The sequence below is a fragment of the Malaclemys terrapin genome, chromosome 5 (assembly GCF_027887155.1).
Source record: "Malaclemys terrapin pileata isolate rMalTer1 chromosome 5, rMalTer1.hap1, whole genome shotgun sequence".
Lineage (NCBI taxonomy): Eukaryota > Metazoa > Chordata > Testudines > Emydidae > Malaclemys > Malaclemys terrapin.
Window position 1 is genome coordinate 98,049,062 of NC_071509.1, and position 6,171 is coordinate 98,055,232.

Consider the following 6,171-nt stretch of genomic DNA (forward strand, 5'->3'; position numbering starts at 1 on the left):
GCACAGTGGCAAAAACAGTTCAGCTAGTCTCTTGCATACAGTACAGCTACCACTCTTACCATGTGCAGTGCAACTGCATCTCTTGCTATTTAACCTGATGCCTACACACAAGAACATTCATGTGACTGAGTTTTTTCCTGTTGCAGAAAACTACATGTGTACAGATACTAAAACTGGTGCTTATTTTTTTAAAATATTATATATATATATATATATATATATATATATATATATATATATATATATATATATATATATATATATAAAAATAAAACTAGATTTAATTCAGTTTTTAAAGCTGCAATATATGGTGAATCAACAGGAGAAACATTAAAAATTTACAAGCTAGTAGTAGTAACTAATCTCTGAATCCCAAAGACTACATAACGGTCCCACTAGAGCAGAAAGATGCTCAATTCCTGAAAGCAAAACTTAAGACTTTGTTTGTCAATATAGGATTATAGGTCCTACACTACGATCAGTGGACAGTGCTCTGTTGCATTAATGCAACTCCATGTACTTCAGTAGATTTAACACCGGTGTAAGAACAATTAGGTCCACTCTGTACAAAGTGATTAACACTCGAAACTTCTTAAAAGGTATCAAATTCTTAGCTCTTAAAAAAAAAGTGGTTTTAGTATTAGTCTTTCATTGAACTACTTATTGGAGTCAGACAGTAAGAAGAAACTGAGTGGGCGCAGGGTTGGCAAGGCTGTTTATACCAGCACTATGAGCATGTGGCACCAGATGGCACTGGAGCTGACCTGAAGATGCCACTCAGGGAAAAATTCCACCAACTCTGCTCAGGGAACGCACACATCTACATTGGCATTGACACGTGCAATACATCTTGAAGAACAACAGCTACAGAAAGGTTAGTAACAGTTTTCGCTCGCAGGCTGTAGGACACTAGCAACTTTGTAGCAGGACAGAATATAACTGGAAACCCGTTTAGACTCTGTGGACACAGGTGTACCTTTAATCATATCCACAACGGAAAAAAAAAAAATCAAATAGCTCTAGTCCTGTCCAAACAGAAGCCTAAAACCCTCCAAATATCCAAGGTGTGAAGGACTGCATCCTCCTTAGACGGATGAGGTTTAGGGTGAAACCCCAGAAGATGAATAGTCTGATGTGATGGTAGATAAGAATCCAGGATGGGGGCAGAGGGATACCTTGTCTTTAAAGAAAAGAGCATAGAGGGTGGTGGTTAGCCATCAAAGTACTTAACTTACCAACTCTCCAACCAGAGATGATATAGCCACAAAAAAAGTGGTTTTCAGGGAGACGTGTAAAAGTGAAGACATAGCCAGAGTTTCAAAGGGAGGCTTCAGAGAGGTGACAATTAAGTTCAAATCCCAGGTTAGGGTGAGTTCCTTGATATTTGGCAACAGGTTAGATAGCCCTATAATAAAGCTAGAAGCAAGCCTATCAGATTGCCATGAGCATCAGCAAGTTGATATGGAGAGTAGATTGTGGGCAGACCATCTGCCCTCACCAGTATGGTCCTTAGGGGAGCTCACCATCCTAGAAAGGAGGAATCTGAAACTATGGGATGACAGGGAATGGATAGTTGAAGAGGATTCCTCAGCAGACCTTCTGTGGATTTTTCCACCAAGTGAGAGAGACTAGCACATGCTGAGGAATGCAAAGCAACTTTCAAACTGTCTGTTGGGGTATAAATGTCCTGAGCCAACCCTGGAAACAGCAGAAGTGCAAGTGGGCATGTGGCATGATGAAGACAGATGCCACCATGTGACTGAGGAGCTGCAAAGGCTCAATGGGACATGAGTAATCAAATGTGTCAGAATAAGAAATCTGTCTTCCGGTAGGTAAGATCTGGATGTTGTATTTGCTGATCAGGTAAGAGAGGACTTCTCAATGTTGAATTGAAGTCCTAGCATGGTGAACAGGGCTGAAGCTCTCTAGATGGCAACCTGGACCTCAATGCAAGAGCATCCTTTAAGCAATCAATCATTGAGGTAAGGGAAGACTGACTCCCCAGCAATGAAGTAGGGTGGCGACAACTGCCATAACCTTTGCAAACATACCAGGGGCACTAGAGTGCCTGGAGGAAAGCACTTAACACTGAAAGTGCTTTTGACTGATGACAGATCACAGAAACCTCTTGTAAGAAGGATGGATCACGATGTGAAAATATGTATCTTGTAGCTTAAGGGTTGTGAACCAATCCCTAGGATGATAGCTGTGAGTTTTACTATCCTTGTGTCTTGAAGTGCCCCTTGAGGAGAAAGCTCCAGGAAAGTCAGGCTGAGGTAGATGATCAAAAGAACCTTGGATAGAATATTTTGAATCAGAAGAGCTGTTGTCTCCACAATCCAGAAAAGGGGGCAGCCATAGACAAAGGTGGAGGAGCAGATTATCTGACAGTTTGCATAGGTACCAGGGAACCAGTTGGTACTGGGGATGAAATAAGCTATGGTACCATGAATCTTCTCTCACACATGAAGGAAGACTCACTTTCATTGTCCGAGACAAGCACAACTTTGGAGAATCTGAATTCCTGCAGTACTGGGCAGATCTGCGCAGAAACCCGACGAGTCTCTGCAGCAGAAGCCTGTGATACTGAGAATAAGAGTGTGTTGGCACAGATTGACTGGTAGATCTGGGTACTTTAGGACTCTCTGAAGAAGTGGAGGTTGCCACTGATATAGGTTTCCTCAGTACAGGATCAATAGTGTCCACGGGATTTAGATGTGAATGAACCTTCAATACTGAGATGACTTGGAGCATCAGCAGTACCTTTTGAGAGGAGCAAGTTCTCCCATACCGCAAGTTTCTTGTGGCCAAATCCTTCCTGAGCTGGTTTGGAGTGCCTTTTGGCAGATTTGATACTATTACCCACAAATCTCTCTTGCACAATAGTCAGGAAGGTGATCAAGCTGCAGAAATAGTGTGTTGTGGTCACTTAAACTGATACACAGTGGAGTATCTGGGCTTGGATCTAATGCAGGTTGGAGGGATTGCGCCATATGTCCCTGTCTGTCCTGTAATGACTCTTGAATCCCAAGCAAATCTTGCACTTAGAAAGCACATGAGTATCCTCTGAACAGTGGATATGGTGCAAGTGGCTGTCACTAACTGGGATGGACTCCTACCAACTGAGGCAATACTTAAATCCTGGGAATTTAGGCATACCCCAAGGAAAAAAGGTCTTCAGTAAAGGAGAGTTGCCCTGGAAAGGAGGGAGGCTAAAAGCCTCCCGAAACTTTTGCCCCCTTTAACTAAACTAAACCTATTAAAAATAAAACTAAGTCTGTTAGGACTACCAGAGATTAAAGTAAAGATTAAATAAACTAAAACAGCTAGCAAAGCAAGTGAGTACTACTGAATGCTCTGTCTCAGGCATAGATGGTGGAAAAAAGAACTGGGGATGGTTCATCTGTCGTAGCCCTTTATGCCCTTCATATGGGTCCTGAGGATAGGTAGAGTGTGCGTGGACCAAACAGGCACTGCAGCTGAAAATCTCTGACCCAAGGCACATGGGCAAATTAAGATTTTAAGACTACACTTGAGGGTGTAGATTTGCAGATTTACCCTGTGCAGAACATTAGTCTCCTTTGTTTATCAAATAACAATGCTACGGTCTCTTTCCCATCCCAAAATGTTTTACATGCCTCTGAACAATCTTCATGCAGGCACTGGAATGAGCTGATTTTTTATGTGTTTTCTTTTTATATTTCTAACACATTTTAGAACGAGTTTCTCCATGATGGGTCAAATTCACTGCTGGACTAAATGACTTGGATAAAGTTTTCTTTTCCCCAGCTGTGAATTTGGGCCCAGGGTACACATTTGAATTAATTCAATCACTATTTAGTTATAGCCCTTCTACACTCCTTGCATCCATCATTTGATTATAGACTGCCCACATTTTAACTGCTTATCCAACTCATTCTGTTCAAAGTGCCATTGTGGCTCCGTTCTATGCAGGAAATGGGATCCTCGAAACTGATGCAGGTCACAGTAAGCCGAGTAACAACAAAAGGAAAAACAAATGTATCTACAATTTTACTAGATGCTAAAAGAGGACTAGTTTTCCCCCTTCCTCAAAACCCTTCATTGTTTCTCTGCATAAAGTTTGAATTCCTCATCCTCATTTTCAAAGTGCTGTTCCAACACTACGCTTGCATTCCTCTTTAAGTAACTTCCCACCTCAGGACGTATAGAGACTCTTCTTGCTTAGATACTCCTTTATCCCCTCCCACTTGGATCCTGGTGCTCTTTTCAAACTGCCTTTTGACTGGAATAACCTCCTTTTCCTCTTCATAAAGTCCTAGGACAGAAGAGACCATTGTGATGAACTAGTTAGTAATTTACACCTTACTTCCAGTCTGAATGTATCTAGCTTCAACTTCCAGCCACACTGGATCAAGTTAACACCTTTCTTTGCTAGACTGAAGAGCCCATTAAATATTTGTCCCCTCATGTAGGTACTTAAACTGAAATCAAGTCACCTCTTAACCTTCTCTTTGTTAAGACAAAGAGATTGAGCTCTTTGAGCCTATCACTAAGGCATGTTTTTTAATCCTTTAATCATTTTCATGGCTTTTCTCTCTGAATCCACTCCAATTTAGCAACATCCTTCTTAATTGTGGACATCAGAACTAGATTCAGTATTCCAGCAATGGTAGCACCAGTGCCAAATACAGAGGTAAAATAGCCCCCTCTCCTACTCAAGATTCCACTTGATACATCTGAGGGCTTAAAAATCCTCCCTTTAAAACCTACTCCCCTTTGCCTGATTTTGCACATCTATTTTACAGTTACCATATTCACAAAAAAATTAAAAAAAAATCAGATATGAATGCCCCCCCTCCTGTTTTCTTTTTCTTATTTGTGTTCTCTCTTATCCCTAATGTGTGATATCATTTCCTGCACTTGTCTAATATAAATGAAAGGCCTTTGGGCAGTGACTGTGAATTAGTTCTGTACAGCACCAAAGAAACTTATGTCACTGCATAAATATTGAATAGTAAACTGGATTTTTAAGAGTTATTGATCTTGTACATCAGAACTACAACAACTTCAAAGGCTTCCACGCAGTGCACAGAATCAAGCAGGAATAATTTTTTTGAAAAGAAGTGCTGCAAATTGAGCTAAGTAGACATTTTGGACTAGCTTAATTACAGCATTGAGCCCCAAGAAGCAGCATGAGCCAAAAGAGAACATCTAGGCTGAAAGGCAGATTACTGTTGAATTAGTTTGAGAAACTTTTCTTTCAAATGAAGAGGCAGAGTTTGAAGCTTTTCATCAATTACATATGATTCACTCAACTCACAATATTCTAAGAGCTGGAAAGATCAGACATTCAAGAGATGGCAGATCCCAGGTATGTATACTAAATTGTAAGATTATTTACAAAGGGGATTTGTAAAAACACAGCACATTTGTCTAAACAATTTAACTATTTGGATTCCTACATTTTTAGGAATTTTATAAATATACCATACTCCAAGTTACACAGTCAGTCAATCTCATGCTGAAGATAGTAAGCTACATCTTCCACCTCAAGAAAAGTAGGTGTACACATTACGGATTATCAAAAGATCATGTTGTGTTGCTTGCTATTCACAAAAAGTCATATCCACTTCTGCAATATTGCTTTCTTACCATTCACACGTTTCCTCCAGTTCCCCAGGAAAAAATAACTTTAAATCATGGAATTCCACCAATATATATGCAATACATTTCAACTAAGAATTATTTCCAATTTGGGGTATTATCTAGTACTGGTGACTGTGTAAATGCTGGCTATTTAATAAGATACTGGATACTCAGAAGGAAGTATGGGGAGAGACATGGCCCTGCAGTTGAAGATGGTTGCAGGAAGGAGTTGTATTTGTTTTTGAGGGAAAAATAAGCTAATCTATATCAAAGAAGATGACTGTCTTCTGCTTAGGGCCATGTTTAGCATTTTTTACCTGCCTCTCTGTTTTAAACCAAGAACAGGATTATATGAAAATGATTCTACTAAAATTGCAGAAAACTGGTTATGAATTGGTGAATCAAGCCATTCCTAATTTCAACAAGATTAAATTCCATAACAAATACCTTCACTCACCTATAAAAGTAAAGTTCATACAAGTCTACAATCTCAGCTTTAAACAATGTTTTCATGTATAATTTCACAGATCACAAACACCACAA